The 18,957-nt window shown below is 37.1% G+C and overlaps 1 long non-coding RNA gene across 1 annotated transcript; it reads left to right on the top strand.

The window, feature by feature from the left end:
* Positions 1-6,921: 6,921 nt before the first annotated feature.
* LOC123666813 lies at positions 6,922-15,176 on the top strand. Its single transcript, XR_006745352.1, has 2 exons — positions 6,922-6,952; positions 15,065-15,176. It is a non-coding gene; the product is annotated as an uncharacterized LOC123666813 (long non-coding RNA).
* The last annotated feature ends 3,781 nt before the right edge of the window (positions 15,177-18,957 follow it).

Raw genomic sequence — 18,957 nt, 5'->3', positions numbered from 1 at the left:
CTCGTTTAGCTTGTTGTTCGTTATAGATCTGTATCTAGTCGCTGTGTTCGTCGCGTGTTTTCGCGGCAAAACACAAATAGGTATAGTTCGCGTCATGTAAAACGAACGCGTTTGAGTTCGAGGCCACTATAGTTGGGCGCCACTGTAAAGACGGTTTTATCGTGCTTTAAACAATTTATTACAAGTTCGGATTAGACACAGAATAGTAACATTAGGTACAAGATAGTAACAACGCAATAAGACACACGTTAACATTCGTTTACAACATAAGAAACAATCGCATGCACTCTGGACGACGGCGCGGGACCCACTGTCTGTATGCGCCGTGTACTGCCTCGCGCGGTGCCGCGCCGCACGCGCCGCTACCCTTACCCCTCTCTAGCCGCCGCGCTCGGTCGGCTGCGTAGCAACTGCGCGCGATCGCCGCGCTACTACCAGGCCCGCGCGTTACAATAATATATACATTTACAACATATTTATCTTTTATGTATCTTTATTATTTATCTATATTATTATCTTTATTATTTATAAAATTAATTTAGACACAAACACATCATACTCATCAACATTTTTATTATACGCATATTTGAAATAAAAAATATATCACTTGAACACGACGCGGCGCACGAGCGGCCGGCTCGATGCCACTCAGTCCGTATCCGCACTCCCGCGTGAAGCCTGTGTCGCTTACAACCTATTGCTTGCATTATTAAATATCCTATAGTGCTTCTAGCTTACGAACTGTACATCCTATCGACAATTTTTCTCCTTCTGTGATTATGGTGTTTGTTTTCTTGTGCATATTATCATTACTGTTTATTGTTATTTGTATATGTTATTGAAACGTTAGTTCAATAAAGACAGAAGATAGTGTTGAAATTGTGCATTAACATCCCACTGCAAACATTATATAATTATCAATAATATTACATAAATAATCGAGACGTCAATTTTAATACCCTTTTGTTTTTTTTAAGTCAGTTAAAATATTGAACCTAGATATAATAAAGATTTTCACTTAATTTACTTACCCGCGTTTACCCATGTCTCATCCATATAAAAATTACGTCCATTCTCTTTTCTATATTGTTTCATTTTATATAAATAGTTTCGCCTCCACAATACAATGTCGTCTCTATCAATTATTGCATTATTTCTCTGTCTTTTAACACTAGAAGCGTGGGTGGGTTAATTTTGTCCATTTCATTTTCGCTACAGTAATTTGAAGTTATGTATACAAATAAAACTTGTAATTATGATAGAATATTTTTATTACGTATTACACATATTTTTGGTGTACTTTGGCTTAAAATAGAAACAACAATCACAAATGATTAAAGTTAAAATTAAATAAAATTATAAAAAAGGCAGTGCAATTATTACTACTTTTCGGAATCGCATAATGAGCAAATGAAAAATTCTTTCGATGTACACTTCTTGCAAACCGTTTTCTTACAAGCTTGGCATTTCACACACGATTTGTTACCGGCACAAGAAGACTTTACCTGACAACGAGTATGTTTCTCTTGACGTCCAGGTATTTCATTTGGTATATTGATATGAACATTAGAGGTTTTCCTGATATTTGCAAATGGCTCAGCTAATTCTTCTCCTAACTGTAAGATAAAATCCCTTCTGCTGATTTTTTTTTTTCATTTAGCTCACAATATATAAAATATCCAAGAATTTATTGCTGCTAAGTCTAGCAAATTATAAAAAGTGTGAACTGGCCAACGCCTAGATGGCGCTTTGACAGAGTACTTGCGAGCCATTTGATCCACTACATCTACCCCATACTTTGAACTATTGTAAAATGATACTACATCCGGTTTCTTTGTTGTACCAGTTTCTATTTGAATATCTGGATGCATAGTGCTAAGGAGAAGAACATTTTTTTTGTGCTTTCCTTAATATACTGTCAAAGTGATATCATCCTTTTTCAGTACCACTGTACTGTACAACTCTTCATTTGCTTGTTTGATGCAAGCAGGTATTTCCCGACGAGCTTTGTTTATTGTACCAAAAATACTTGTTCCGTTTAATTTTAGATTTTCAGCAAGGGATAGAGAGGTGAAAAAGTTATCACAAGTGACATTTCTTCCTTTCTTTAGGTATGGCTGCATCAATTTTTTTACTATGTAATCCTTGCCTAGGTACGGAAATGCGTTTACTATATATTTAGAGTCCTTATCTACGGCCATCCAGAACTTTTGTCCATATTTGTCAGGTTTTGAACCCAGAAACTGAGTAAACCTGCATCGTCATTTGGAAGGGAAAAGTTGTTCATCAATTGTTATGTAAGGTCCTGGCGTATAACAACTTTGAGCATTAGAAATAAAATTGTACCACACTTCAGATATCAATCCAAACTTGTCAGTTGGCAGTCTTTGTGATCTTGTAGATCTCACGTCGAATCTCAAAAACTTCATAATCTCCCTAAATCTATCCCGAGACATGGTGGACTTTACAAAATCATTACCCCATTTGACTGACCACAGTGCATCCAGATCTAAAAATTTTGCACCTATTGCCCCACGTACATAAATAATGAACAGAAAAGCTTCGAGCTCTTCGATTGTAATGACCCAGTCAGGACAGTGCGTACGTCAGGCTTCTGCTATAGTGCAAGACAAAACCTGTTTCAAAATTTTTTTGTCAATCATAAGTCGCCAACTACTACTGCAGGTCTCGTCCACATGACGTTTTGCATACGAAATTGGTCCAGCATGATCTTTGAACAGATTTTGTTGACCTCGCCTACCTGGGAGTGCACAGTTCGTTGTTTCAACTTTCCAATTCGTTCCATCTGGTGCCGTAATTTCTGTTTCCAAGGGAATTTCTTTCAGAGAATTGTATGTATCATGTAAACGAAGTAATGGCTGACTCCGGCCTCGGCCTCGTCCTCGACTGCGTGATCCACCACGATTTATGATTCTTCCACGCCCTCTGCATTGCCTAGCTGTATTCTCAGTGCCAGAAGTTACAATCATAATTTCTTCACCTAAAAAATAATTTATCACTAATTCGACAAATTAGCTATTACGAAAATCAATAATAAATAAACAAAAAAAAAAAAAAAAAATACAACAGTACAACGCTGATAATTATATATATCTTCTATATTATAAAGAGGTAAGTTTCTAACTGTACGAAGTTGTACTGTGTTTGTACGAAGTAATCTTCGCAAATACTAATCCGATCATGAAAATTCTTTCACTAACAGAAAGCTTCACTATTTAGAAGTACCAAAGGCTATATTTCAATGTAATAGAACAAAAAAAAATCTACGAAAAATAATAGTATATGTAAATCAAGTCGGAGAAATGCGAACGTGATGAAAATTTTACCGTGTATTTGCATCACAAAAATATAATTAACGGCCAACGAAGTGGGCACGAGTCGGCTAGTATATACTATATATATATAGCTAGTATATATATATTATTGAGAATAACATTATTTACCTGGCCGATCTTGAACTTGATTCATATAATTTTCATAATCGGATTCGGATGACGATAAGTCGCTATTTGTAGGTAATTGTTGCCACTCTTCATCGGATGAATGCAACGGTTCGCCTTCCGAGTTGTCTCCGTCGATATCTTGAAGTAGTTGCGTGATTTCCGCTGGTCTTAGAACACTTTTAGCCATAATGAGCAAAAATAATAGTTACGTAAATGCGATGTGATAGAAACAAAACATACGTTGCGCTCTCGTCACTGCTGCCCGCTTACTAAGTAATGAAGCGATGCCAGTGCCACACCGCACCCCTCCTTACACCCCCTCACCGCTTCGCCGGTAAAGTACAACGCATAAGTACCTACACACTAACCAATCATTGTTGATTTTTTTCGTTTAACTTATAAGAAATATAAAGTCTGACATCCATGACTGGGTCAAAATTGTCACAATCGCGCTTAGAGGTAAAATAGGATAAAAAAATATTTACATTACATTTACGTGGTTGAAGTCCTGTATAAATAACAATCATCTTATTTCATGAAAAGTCACAAAAAGTTACGATTATACGCATAGTAAATTATTAATTAAAACTAGAAGAACATCGAAATGGGTCAAATTTGGGACGTCCGCACTTCTAGTGTTAACGTATTTAAATTTTAAATACTTCAATATTTTATACAATGTTTTTCTTTTAAAATTAGGTAGTGTCGTCTTCATTTATCTCATTTAATACTTTATTCAAAGTGGGCACTTCACCTTTAATAAAAAACGAATGTATCTTTCTCCGTATAGCCGATTTCGTAAAATCATCGATTTTTGCACTAAAAGTCAGTCTGCTTTTTGTGGTAATAGGTGGAGAATTTGGTTATTTTCTTTGTAATCTTTGACTCTAGCTCTACACTCTCGTCAAAGTTAGGCGAGGTGAGGTTTGACGAAGTCAAGTGAGGCGAGACAACACGAGGTTGTATCCATCTTCACTCTCGCCTTTGTTCAGTTATCTCTGTGTCGCGTGCATAATGGACGTGCTCGAACTGACAAGTGCCGCGACGTTATGCGTCTTTGTGTATATGGATTTTGTTAACGTATATCACACTTGTAAAGTTAAAAAGCGTTGGAGAAGAAGGCGATGGTGGATAACATCTATACACCGTAATAGAACAAGGTATGAGTTCTAAACATTTTTGAATATCATATCAAAAATTGACCGCTCCAGCGGGGTTCGAACCCGCGTCTCCGACGTACCGTGTCGGGTACGGGGTACGGTACGTCGGAGACGCGGGTTCGAACCCCGCTGGAGCGGTCAATTTTTGATATGATATTCAAAAATGTTTAGAATTCCTAATGTGGGTAACACAAAAATAAAATCTTAGATATTAAGGTATGAGTTACTTGCAATTTTATTTTTTAGTTGAATATACAATGACTATGCGATTTTATTCATTTATTTAAGAAAAACTTCCCTAATTACAATGTAATTAATTACACCCAACACTGCTTAAATACGTTATTATTGTAATAATAACAATTACGTTGTTGTTTTTATTTTCAGAGAATTTATGGATACCAAGCTCAAGCGGATTAATTATATGAGTCTCCTTTCTGAAAAAGAATTTATACTCAGATACAGATTAAATAAAACGTTAGTAAACGAGTTATTAATAAAAATAATGCCAGACTTGAGCGGAATGAAGGATAAGGGATTGAAATAAAAAAAAAACAAATTATCTTTCTATTAATTTGTTTATACCCTCATAAAAAAAATGTTTTGTCATTGTCCTCAAAATACGCCGAAACTGCCTCCTTAACTTCGTCATCGGTGGTAAATTTTTTAACCCGCAGCTTTTTTTTCATTTTTGGAAAGAGGTAATGATCACTCGGGGCCAGGTCTGGGCTGTAGGGTGGGTGGTTCAAAATATCGAAGCCCACTTTAAGCAGAGCAGCCAACGCAACGCGGCTCTTGTGGACGGGCGCATTGTCGTGCAAAAGCAATACACCTTTCGTCAATTTTCCCCGTCTTTTCTGTTTAATGGCTTCTTTTAATCGCTCCAATATTGAAACGTAGTATTCTCCGGTTATAGAAACACCTTTATCTTTATAATCGATCAATAATATTCCTTCTGAGTCCCAAAAGACCGTTGCCATGAGTTTCCCAGCTGACTGTAACACCTTAAACTTCTTGGGGGGTGATGTGCCCTTTTTATGCCACTGCATAGAGTCTTGTTTCAGGTTCATAATGATGAACCCAAGTTTCGTCTTCAGTAACAATTCGACTCAATACACCATCCTTGTCTTCATTGCAGAGGTCCAAAAATGCATGTGAACACTCTACGCGTTGTTGTTTTTGCGGCGGTGTGAGCATTCTCGGTACCCATCTTGCGCTGACCTTAGTCATGCCAAGATGATCGTGCAGGATTTTAAAACTGGTTGTATCGGATACGCCAATCATTTTTGCGAGTTGTTTCTTCTTTAGTCGAGCATCGTTGAGTACGTAAGTTTTTCGACTTTTTGGATAAGTTCTGGCGTGGTCATCTCGATGCTCCTGCCCGGCCTCGGGTCGTCTTCAAGGGATTCCCTTCCTTTTTTAAACAAACTGTGTCACTTTTACACCATGGGTTTTCCTAGACAAGAGTCACCGTAAACCGATGACATCTCATCCATTATGGTCGCAACTGATTTTCCTTACTTGGTAAGCAACTTTATAACGGCACGATATTCGATTTTTTCCATATTTCACTTTTCACTTCTGATTATGTTGCGCGGTTGGCGATAGCTCAAAGACTAATCTATAACAATGAAAATCTAATAACAATGAAATCTCGTATTTATACTAATTATGAGTCACTAAACACGTTACGATCCTAATGAACCTAATTACCCCCCTCCAACCCTCTCATTCCGCGAACTTAAAAACGCACCCTCGTAACATCAGTGATGTTGAACCTGAAGTTGAGGTGCCACCTGAATCGGTTTATGATGACGGTGCTGAAGGACCCAATGGTCAGCAGAATCATCTAGCACGACGTGAACTAATTAATAATTATTTTACGGTTTAAATTTTTGAATAAAAAGTAGTTTATATCAGTTTATTTCATTTATAAACATTCATTCACATTAATACCAAAGTCAAAAAGAGTTCAGTTCAAAGTTCATGGAATTTAGTGTTGTGTTTTCACTACAAATTAGTAGTTAGTAAAAAACCTTAGCGGACCGCTAATCTATACATATAATAAAATGGTAGGAAAGTCAAAACTGTACATTGAATATTTTTTTAAAAGAATACTTGGGGTGTGATCTACAATCGATACCGAAGCCAAAAATATAGTACAATTATTCTTTGACGGTTCGCAGGAAAGTGGACATAAGGTGCCAATCAAACCACTAATTGCAAATTAGTGCGACGTTTCGATCCTTTATTGGACCATCATCAGGCATCTACAATACATACAAACATTGAAGAAAGCTGTACAACTAATTAATCCATACAACAACTGTTAGCGCCGAGCTGTGCACATTAGTCACAGCTCACAGCGCGCTCCACGCGTCGCGCTGCGCAGTGCCCTGCGCGGTGCGGCTTACGTCATGCGGGGCGAGGAACCGCGCCGGCGACGCTCGCGCCCCGCGGATCTCCGCAGTCGCCCGAGAACAACCAAGACGGCAGGACGCAACACTTAAGTCGTGACTCAAGATCGCAGAGCGAGAAGACGCCGCGGCGTGCTCCGATCGAAGACAATTATTATAATAATATATTATATTTAAAACAAAGGACTCCAGACTTATTTCCCGCATCCCCGCTCGTACATTTCTGGTCCTTCGAGCCGGATGAAATTGAAGATAGAAACGAAAAAGGATCGCGGCCACGTGTCTGGAAAATTCCACGAAGAAAGGAACTAGGAAGACGACCACACCTACACCACAGTCACATCAGGGAATTAGCGTAGACCTGAAGGAGTAGCGTTATTGTGAGTTCGTTCCAATTTTATTCCTATTCCATCAACTTCTGGATCTTTATATGTCCATGCATACACGCATCCATGCGTGATTTATAATTTATTTTTAAAACAATATTATTTTTTCATTATTACATTATTCTTATAACATTATAAACATGATATACGTGTACATTAACGTATCTACGTGTAATAATTACTTGTCCCGATCATTTAGGTACCTATTCTCAGATTCATAAAAGAATTTAAACAGCCATTTTGTGCAAGTGCAGTGTTCATAGTATTAATTTAACATCAAATTCATCTTTTTCTTAGATAAAAACCACGCGGTCGGGCGTGGCGCGGCGGTGGCTCGCTAGCGCTCGGCTCGGCTTAAGCTACCGCGTGTCGCTTACAACGTGCACGTGCTTGTTTTAAGTTGCCTGCACACGCTTTTGCAAATCTTCAGCTAATTTAAGTATTGCACATTTGCTTTTATACCGTTAACCAAATTGTTGCTGATTCTGTGTGTATTTATAATTTATTTAATTAATTAGGTATCTATTCGCTGACACGGGCGCCATTTTGTTAAGCATACCTTTGCTTAATACTAACATAATTTATAACCTACATTATTGTCGCTTTTTTTGCATTATTATAAGTTTATTATTAGTTACAAATGGATATTAAGATCCTTATTAAAAAAGGGCTTCCTTTAAAGCCAAGTTGACTCAATTTAAAAACTATTTAAGCGGATTAGAGAATTTAAAGAAATTAAGCACGATTCAACATAATGAGCTCACTGTTAGATTAGATAAAATTCTAGAACTTTATGTAGAATTTGATAACGTTCAGTCTGAAATAGAAGTTAATTGTGACATTCCAGAGGATCAGTTTGGTGAGCGTGAATTGTACGAGGCTCAATACTTCGGCTCTATCGCGCTTGCTAAAGAATTGCTGGTACGTGGTGACAACTCTGCGGGCACCGGGGACTGCTTCAACTCAGTCACAGGTTCTTGTAGGGCACACGAATCGGCCTCTCATTTAAAATTACCTACAATTCATTTACCCACATTTACGGGGCAATATCGTGACTGGCTGGAATTTCATGACACATTTTGTTCACTCATACATAATGACAAATCTATGCCTAAAATTAACAAATTTCATTATTTGAGAGCAGCATTAAAAGATAGTGCCGCTGTGATTATACGTTCTCTTGAGTTTTCATCTGATAATTATGAAGTAGCATGGGATTTACTTTGTGATCGTTTTAGTAATAAAAGACTGTTAGTTAATAATCATATTCAGGCGTTATTTAATATCGAACCATTGATTAAGGAATCTGCTAAGTCTTTACGTCATCTTATTGACATGGTGAATAAAAACTTAAGAGCTTTAAATTCATTGGGTCTACAGACTGAACACTGGGACATGCTCATTATACATATTATTTCAAATAAATTAGATTCAGTAACTAATCGTGAGTGGGAGACACACCGTTGTAAATTTAAAGAATTACCTTCACTTGACAATTTCAATGAGTTCTTAAGGCATCGCTCAGATTTGTTAGAAACATTAGAAACAACTAATACCAAATACAAACAAGGTGAAGCTTCAAATAATCGTTATAAGTCTTTGGTAGTAAACTCTCATTCTGGTAAATCATTTACTTGTCCGTTATGTCAAAATAATCATGCTATTTATAATTGTTCCAAATTCAAGTCTTTCTCTATAGAGGCACGATTAGAGAAAGCCAAAGCACTCAAATTATGCTTAAATTGTTTATGTCAAGGTCACACTTCTAACAGTTGTAGATTAAGAGTGTGTCGATTTTGTAAAAAGTCTTTAAATAGCTTGTTACATAAATGCATTAATAGTTCCTCATCCTTTAGTGAGGATCAAACTGCTTCCAGCAGTAACATTACATTCTGTGCTCCATTGGCTACATTATCAGAAATGGAGAACACAAACATTAATAATAAAAAAAATCAGGTGGCTTTATCAGCTGTACAAAATGTTAAATCCTTTGTACTTTTGTCAACAGCACTAATCCAAGTGGAAGATGTTACTGGCAATAAACACATTATACGTGCATTATTAGATAACGGTAGTACATCAAGTTTCATGACCGAGGAACTATGTACTAAACTTAAGTTACCTATTACCTCAACATCGTCATTAGTTGAAGGGTTAAATTCACAGAGCTCACGCTTGACTAGGTGTTGTGATGTCGTTATATCATCACGCACAAGCAAATATAAAAGAAATATTAATTGCTTTATAATTCCAAACATCACACAAATACTACCGACCACTAGTATCAATCATACATTACTAAATATTCCACAAGACATTACACTTGCGGATCCAACATATTATGCTCCTGCTAAAGTAGATATGTTGCTCGGAGCAGACATCTTTTGGCAAGTGCTTTGCTCTAATAAGATATTCTTGGGCAAAAACAAGCCCACATTAAGTAAAACAAAGTTAGGTTGGTTGATTTCAGGTTTAATACAAACTCCACATAGCATAAATACAGTCCACTGCAATCACACTATAACTTCGCATGATACTCAACTCCAAAATCAATTAACAAAATTTTTTGAGTTAGAAACAATTCCTCCACGTGAACCAATGTCAAAGGAGGAGCAGGACTGCGAGCAGAGCTTTATAGAAAATACTACTCGTGAATCCAATGGACGTTTTGTCGTTACTATTCCATTAAAGGAAAATCCTAATAAATTAGGTGGTTCTTATGAACAAGCTCTCACTAGATTTTTGTCTTTAGAACGCAGATTTCATAGAGATCCATTATTCAAAGAACAATATTGTAACTTTATGAATGAATACATTGCTTTAGGTCACATGAGTGAAAACAATAGCCCTAAAAATGACACACCTCATTACATATTGCCACACCATGGGGTTTTTCGCGAGACTAGTTTGTCGACTAAATTACGTGTTGTTTTCGATGCCTCTGCGGTCACGACAACAGGTATATCATTCAATAATATTCAGATGGTTGGTCCGAATGTGCAGGATGACCTGCCGGCCTAGCATGCATACAACGAGATATCTCTTGACGAGAGAGAGAGATAATGTCTACATCGAGTATTTTCTCGATTACCCTAACATGCGCACTACGAGAGACAAAATTCTCTTCCGAAGACTTCGCCTTGTCGAGTAGAGAAACATTATCAACCATAATCACAACTGAATATCATTCTTATTTCTTATGTCGTAAAGTTGAATTTACAAGGTTATTGACCAATTTCAAACGAGTGACACATGTTTTATTTAACAATGTTCTCGGCCTTTTGGCTAAGATAAAAAGTGTATATCTAATTTAAAAAATCTAATATAGGTTTAAAGATTATTTATTCTCATAAAGACAAATAATATCACTTACATGAGAACATAATTTAAAACATAAACAAAACAATTAACAGAACATTCGTTGTCGTACTTACATTTTTCAATTGTAAAAATAATACACAAATAAATCACTGAACACAACCCAACCAGATACCCCGAATCAACAACACCACGACTTGAAACTAACTACATATTATATATTCCATTCTACATATGTACATACTTAAACAGATATTTTTGTAACAATATAATTATACAGTCGCTTTTTAAATAGATTGAATGACTCAATATTTTTTATGTCTGAGGGTAATTTATAATTAATATGGAAAATAAAACTTCGTAAGTAAATGAATTTAATTATATATGTAAAACAATATGCTCGTGTTGTGCTTTATATCTTGTCGCACATTAGATAATTGTAATTCTATCACGCATTGTTTTTTTTTTTTTTTTTTTTTAAATTTTTTGAATTTTTGAATTTTTTTTTTTTGATTATTGATTTTACTTTTATTCTATTTAATTTTATTTTTACTTATTGATTTTTTTAATATAATTTTGTTTTGTTTTTTATTCTGAATGTTGTCTTGTCTTGTTGTACTAACCCAATATGGACTTATACTTTGGTCTGAAATAAAGTATTATTATTATTATTATTTAGAATAAGAAGCAACAGGGCGCAGATACGATTTTTGTGTCATTATATGGCACACTTCACTCGACTTTTCGCATTTCCCGCTCTTCGTATACCGAAATTATATAATTATAATAGGGAAACGCCATGGTATACAAAAAATAGGCACCCGGTTTTATTTATTTTTTATTTATCGTCTTTCTCGTCGATAATATTGAAGACGAGAAGTTTCTCTTCCTAAAACGACAAAATTCGACAAAATTACGATGTCATGTTAGCTTCCGTAGAGATAGATATCACAGATCACTAAAATTTAATGATTATCTCTTCTTGACGTAACGAGAAGAGTATCGCGTGCACGCATGTTAGCTACTGTAGACATAGAGAGATAATACGAGAAAAGGGGTAGACAAAATTTTGTCGTGGCGCGCATGCTAGGCCTGGTGATTAGTATTCTCATTAGAATGCGTCAACACAAGTTTGTCGCGACTGCGGACGTTGAAAAAATGTATAGAGCTATAAAGGTTACCGAAAATCAATGTTCATTGCAGCAGGTTTTATGAAGATGTGAGCCTCATGAAGAACTCAAAGTATACAAACTTAAAACTGTCACATATGGAACAGCGTCAGCCCCTTATCTTGCGACTAGATGTTTAAAACAGTTAGGATTGGAATGTTCTAGTAAGGTTGTTTCTGAAGTAATTCAGCACGACTTTTACGTCGACGATTTAATCACTGGGGGGTCCACTGAGGCTGAATTAGTGGAGATTTGTAAGGGTGTCATTAGTCAGTTAAAGAAGTGTCAATTTTATTTACGAAAGTGGTATTCAAATCAACCACAAATTCTTGACAAGGTTATTGATGGAAACAGTAGTGATGGTTTACTTAATTTGAGTAACAATGAATATTCAAAAACATTAGGATTACTATGGTCTTGTAAAGAAGATAAATTATTATTTGCTGTAAACATTAAGTTAAGTACACCAATTACAAAACGAATTATATTATCCATTGTGTCACAAATTTTTGACCCATTAGGTTTAGTTAATCCATGTTTACTTGCAGCAAAGTTAATTTTACAAAAATTATGGTCATCTAAAATCACATGGGATGAAGTAGTTCCTGCTGATACTCAGATTATTTGGAATAAATTTATTGATTCACTTCTTTATTTAAATAATATAAAAATTCCAAGACATGTTATTTGTACCAACCCTTTAAAAATTGAGCTTCATACATTTAGTGATGCATCAATACATGCTTATTCAGCTTGTGTCTATATTAAGTCAGTGTCTGTCAACAATGATGTTTCAGTACACTTGGTCACAGCAAAGAGTCGTGTGGCTCCTATAAAGCCAACAACAGTACCACGGCTAGAACTATGTGGCGCTTTACTTGCCGCTAGACTAGCAGAAAAGGTAGTTTCTTCTCTTAGATTGCATATTAATAGCTATACATATTGGTGTGATTCAACTATTGTTTTAGGATGGATAAAATCCCCAAATAATCATTTACTTAAGCCATTTGTCTTTAACAGAATTCAGGAGATTCTTGATAGAACTCAGCCGTTAATGTGGCGGTATGTGCCTACCATTATGAACCCAGCTGATGTAGGTTCACGAGGGGCAGATGCTAAGCAATTAAATAATTCTAGTTTATGGTGGTCAGGTCCACCCTTTCTCAGGTTTGAAAGTTCTGAGTGGCCTGTTCAACCCAATCATATTAATGACAAGGACTTGCCCGAATTTAAAGTACAATGTCACATAGTAAGTGAAAGAAATGATTACTTTACTTATTATTCAAATTTTATAAAGAGATTTTCTAATTTTAATAAGTTACAGCGAGTTATAGCTTATGTTCATCGTTTCATTCATAATATTTGTCGTCGTAAGTCTGCTAAGCGTCTGGTCATTTAAAATTACAAGAATTAAATTCTGCATGAATATCTTTATGTAGATTTGCACAACGTGAAATGTATCATAAAGAATATAACTTACTAAAAAATGGTAAACAGTTACCCATTAAGAATTCATTAAGTAGTTTAAGCCCATTTTTTAATATAAAACAAGATTTATTACGTGTTGGAAGGCAGATTATTAAATTCATTTTATGATTATGACATAAAACATCCCATATTACTTCACTCATCCCATCACATTACAAATCTTATCTTTATTCATTATCATATATTATTAAAGCATGCAGGCCCACAATTATTATTAGCAACTATAAGACATAAATTTTGGGTTGTTGGTGGTAGGAATCTTGCGCGAAAGATTGTACATAATTGTGTTAAATGTTGTAGATTTTCAGGAAAAACTATACAACCAATCATGGGGAATTTGCCACCACAACGAATACATTCTGAGTATCCATTTTTAAACACGGCTGTGGATTATGCAGGGCCAGTCATGATATTGAATCGTAAGGGCAGAGGTAGCCAATTAATTAAGTCATACATATGCATATTTGTCTGTTTAGCCATTAAAGCAGTGCACATTGAACTTGTAACTGATTTGAGTAGTGAAACCTTTCTGTCCGCTTTACATAGATTCATAGCCCGCAGAGGGAAACCAGCCAGCATCTACTCTGATAATGGTAGATGTTTTGTAGGTGCATCCAAAGAATTAGCTAAATTTTTAAGAGAAAATTCACACACAATCAGTGATAGGGTATCGGATATGGCAATCGAGTTTAAATTTTCACCGGCTTATAGTCCTCATTTCAACGGACTTGCTGAAGGTTCGGTAAAGGCAGTAAAATTCCACTTAAAACGGGTTTTATCATTAGCTAATTTAACATATGAGGAAATGAACACGGTGCTCGTACAGATTGAGGCTATCTTAAATTCCAGGCCCCTCACCCCAATGTCTTCAGATCCTTCCGATCTAATCGCTATCATTCCCTCTCACTTTCTAATTGGACGAACTCCACTACTTCCTTCGTCTGAGGTCAATAATGATGATGACGCTGCAAGAATACATTCATTATCTCGCTACATGAGAATTCAAACTCTGAAGGGTCACTTCTGGAAACGTTATAAATCAGAATACATTGCAGAACTCCAAAAAAGGCAAAAATGGCGCAGACAAGGAGAGCAGCTGCGTCTTGGAGAAATGGTGCTGGTCAAAGATGATCAGGCGCCTCCTACTAGATGGGTGCTGGGCCGAGTAACGCGCCTGTACCCTGGTACCGACGGCGTGTCACGGGTCGCCGACGTACTCACTACGTCAGGCACGATACGTCGAGCCTATAACAAACTGTGTCCGCTTCCTGTTATAGCAGACCAGTCCACTACAAACGCTGCTGCTGCTGCTGCTGCTGCTGTGGAGGCGGCAGGATGTTAGCACCGAGCTGTGCACATTAGTCACAGCTCACAGCGCGCTCCACGCGTCGCGCTGCGCAGTGCCCTGCGCGGTGCGGCTTACGTCATGCGGGGCGGGGAACCGCGCCGGCGACGCTCGCGCCCCGCGGATCTCCGCAGTCGCCCGAGAACAACCAAGACGGCAGGACGCAACACTTAAGTCGTGACTCAAGATCGCAGAGCGAGAAGACGCCGCGGCGTGCTCCGATCGAAGACAATTATTATAATAATATATTATATTTAAAACAAAGGACTCCAGACTTATTTCCCGCATCCCCGCTCGTACAACAACAAAACAAAGAGAACCAAACCATCAGTATCTTTACATGTAGCAGTCAATAGACATCTCCTTATTAAAGTTCTTTCATAATGTAAGATTCTAAATTCAAATACATTATATATTATTTTTAAGTTATGTTTTAAGCGGTATTATATGAATTTTGAAAATTTATACTAAAACATTTAAATTTGATAGGTAACAATATGCACAATTTTAAGTTACATCGGAGCCCAACTAGCTTCCCATCCGCGCGGTAGTAGAGCATTTTGGTCACTCTCTAAGTCGGTTGAAATGAGCTTCTGCCGTCCCTCGCTGCCTCCTCTGCTTAAACCAGATGGATCGCTGGCCTTTACTGCGACAGACAAGGCTAACCTTTTAGCGAATCTGTTTGCGGAAAATTCGCTCCTTGATGCAGGTAGTGCCTCACCGCCCAGACATCCACCTTGCGACTCTGTTATGTCAGAACTACGCATTCGCCAAACTGAGGTTTTGAGAGTACTCCGTAACTTGGACGTGAACAAGGCTAGTGGTCCTGACGGGATACCAGCAAGAGTACTTAAACACTGTGCTCCTGAGTTGTCTCCTATTCTCACGCGCTTGTACCGCCTCTCTCTAAAATCCGCTCAAGTTCCTAAAGCATGGAAGATTGCCAACGTACAACCTGTACCTAAAAAAGGTAGTCGTGCCGACCCGGCTAACTATAGACCTATCGCGATCACCTCCATACTGTGTAAAAGTTTGGAGCGTATACTGAATGAAAAGCTCCTAGCATACCTTGAGTTGAATGACCTCCTGTCGGACCAGCAATACGGTTTCCGCCGTAACAGGTCCACGGGGGATCTTTTAGTGTACGCCTCGCACATCTGGGGCGAAGCCTTGGACAAGCACGGAGAAGCGCTAGCTGTCTCACTTGATGTATCGAAGGCATTTGACCGGGTCTGGCATGAGAGCCTATTGAGCAAGCTTTCAGCTTACGGAATACCCCCGGGCTTGTGTGACTGGATATCAGACTTCCTGAGTGGACGATCATTCCGGGTGGTCTTAGATGGCTCCTCGTCTGACTTGATGGCGGTTAATGCCGGTGTCCCTCAGGGATCAGTTCTCTCTGCAACCCTCTTCTTGCTTCACATAAATGACCTCCTCAGGCCCGGTATCTTTGGATACGCGGATGACAGCACTGTTACGGAGAGATACGTGTCCGGTCCCCGAGCTGGTCGGGCTGAAATTCATGAGCATAGAGAGGCTCTGGTTGAACGCATGAATTTGGCTTTGAAAGAGGTATCCGATTGGGGTGACGCCAACCTAGTCAAATTTAATGCTTCCAAAACGCAAGCGTGTCTTTTCACCGCTAAACGGAGTCCATTCCCATTGGCTCCGACTTTCCGGGGTGTATCTGTACCGATCACCGATAGTATTGATCTTCTAGGCATAAATATTTCGTCTAATATGAACTTCGGACAATGCATAGAATCCAAGGCAAAAATTGCTGGTAAGAAACTTGGTATCCTCAATAAAGTCAGGCAGTACTTCACACCGGAACAGCTTCTTACTCTCTACCAAGCACAAGTTCGATCGTGTATGGAGTACTGCAGCCACTTATGGGATGGCTCTGCCAAGTACCAGCTCGCTGCTTTGGATTCTGTGGATCGACGCGCCAGAAGACTCATCGGTGACAAATCGCTGGTTCGCTCTAGACTTCAAAGTCTCGAACATCGGCGCAAGGTTGCCTGTTTGTCGGTATTTTACAGGTTGTATTTCGGAGAGTGTGCTCTAGAACTATACAATTTGGTTCCACCATCACCTTTCTACCACCGAACCGCAAGGCATCGCATGAATCTGCACCGCTATGTGGTTGAAATCCCACGATCTCGCACTAAACGATTTGCTTCCTCGTTCTTAATACGCACCGCAAAAATTTGGAATGCCCTTCCGGCTTCCGTTTTTCCAACGAACTATAACTTGGGTATCTTTAAATCAAGAGTGAATAGGCATCTTCTAGGCAAGCGCGCACCACCTTAGGCTGCATCTTCACTTGACTTCAGGTGAGATCGCAGTCAAGCGCTAGTCTATATATTTAAAAAAAAAAAAAAAAAAAAAAAGTTATTAAGTTTTTTGGTTTGTACAATTTCAAGGCATCAAATTCTCCGAACTTGACTATTGGAACTGCATCTAAAACATCAATCATATATGTACACACAAAACTATCAAAGACTGACAATGTCTATACAACGATCACAACCAGAATTTTATATTACCTTTACATATATATTTTTTTTAATTTATAATTTCTTTCTTCCTATTTTAATTTTTTTCCACCCACATGTATTTTTCTTCAATGTTATATATCATTTTTCATTATTAATCATTGCAATTGTTAAGTTTTAAAAATTAGTCATTTCTTATAAAAATATGTCATTCAAAATTAGCTAGTTAAAAATATATTTTTTTTATTACATTACAATTTCTATTTTATAATCATTACTTGTTATATTTACATCATGTTCTCAAAATTTCTTCTATTCTCGTGTCTACAACAACAAATTATATATGAGACCTAAACGAACACGTTGCATTGCACAAGAACAAAAACTACATACTACCATTGTACTAACTACGGATTTAAAACTATAATCATTGTAATCTAAACTTTACCTCACATGCAGTAGAATCAATACATCTTTTGTTAATATTAAATTACATCCTCTAATTAGTTTTTAATTTTAATCTTGTTAACGGCCGAAAACACGTCACTCTACACGGATGTCAAAACTGTCAAAAAACCATTATGTCTGATTGAACACAAATGTTACATGTAAATAATCATTAAAATGTTAAATGTTACCACTTACAATTCAAATTATTAATTTAATTTTTTTTTTATATTTTATTACAAATTAATTTAATAAATTAATTTAATTTCTGAAAAAAAAAGTTTTACCATATGTCACAAGTATTATCTTTATTATACAGGTACCTGTGTTAAAATATAATAAGTTAATTAACCTTACTTCAATAAAGCAAGTTCTAATAAAGACTAGGGTATAATCATGTTTATATAAATCTTAGGTGCAATACAAAAGGCAATTTTTTGCATACGTTCTGTTTTAGCGTTTATTGCTGATAGTGTCTGTCTTTATGTCTAACAGAGGAATATTTTCATAAAAAAAATCTTTGATGAATATGAACATGTAACAAATATGAAATCAAATCATTATATATTTTTGTTAGTATTTTCCTATTTTTTTTTTCTATAGTAACATAAATTGAGTTACTTACGGCCACTTTTAGGAGTGTTAAAAACAATTTTTTTAAGAGTATGCTTCAAACGACCAACAGCCTCTAAATTACTACTACCCGCCACCTCATTCTCATCTTTGTTAAGTTCTAATAAAGGCTGAACGTCCAAAATTTCCACATTTTGTATTTCAGATGCAACTAGTTCCTCCCTATCACCGCCGAACTCCACTGTGAACCCGCTACATAATGCACCTAGCATGGATGCTACTCGGTCCAATGCCTCATCTGGAGGGATGTAGGTCTTTCCACCACCTGTCTATAATAATGTCCGGACGGCGAATTAGGAACATTGTTAAGAAAGTTCCAACGTCTTATAAACATTCCATCGATCTCGTACATGAAAAGTTCACGTTCCCCTTCAGGCAGTTTTTTTAATTTTTTTGCTAGTATTTTTCCAAAATAGTCGCATTCGTCTTCTTCATCTTTTTTATTTGTAATACGATTCAACGTGCTAAAAGCCTCTTTCATTTGCCGTTCCGCTTCTACTAGCTCTGGAGGACAAGCTCGTCGCCTGACAGTAGGACGTGGTGTTTCCCTTTGAGTTTGGTTCATAGGTGACACTGGTGCCAACGTGTTACTTTCACCTTCATCTTGTATTTCTTCGTCCATATGTGAACTA

This window comes from Melitaea cinxia, chromosome 27 (genome assembly GCF_905220565.1).
Source record: "Melitaea cinxia chromosome 27, ilMelCinx1.1, whole genome shotgun sequence".
In the NCBI taxonomy this organism is placed as follows: domain Eukaryota; kingdom Metazoa; phylum Arthropoda; class Insecta; order Lepidoptera; family Nymphalidae; genus Melitaea; species Melitaea cinxia.
This window is presented reverse-complemented; position numbering and strand designations above follow the sequence as displayed.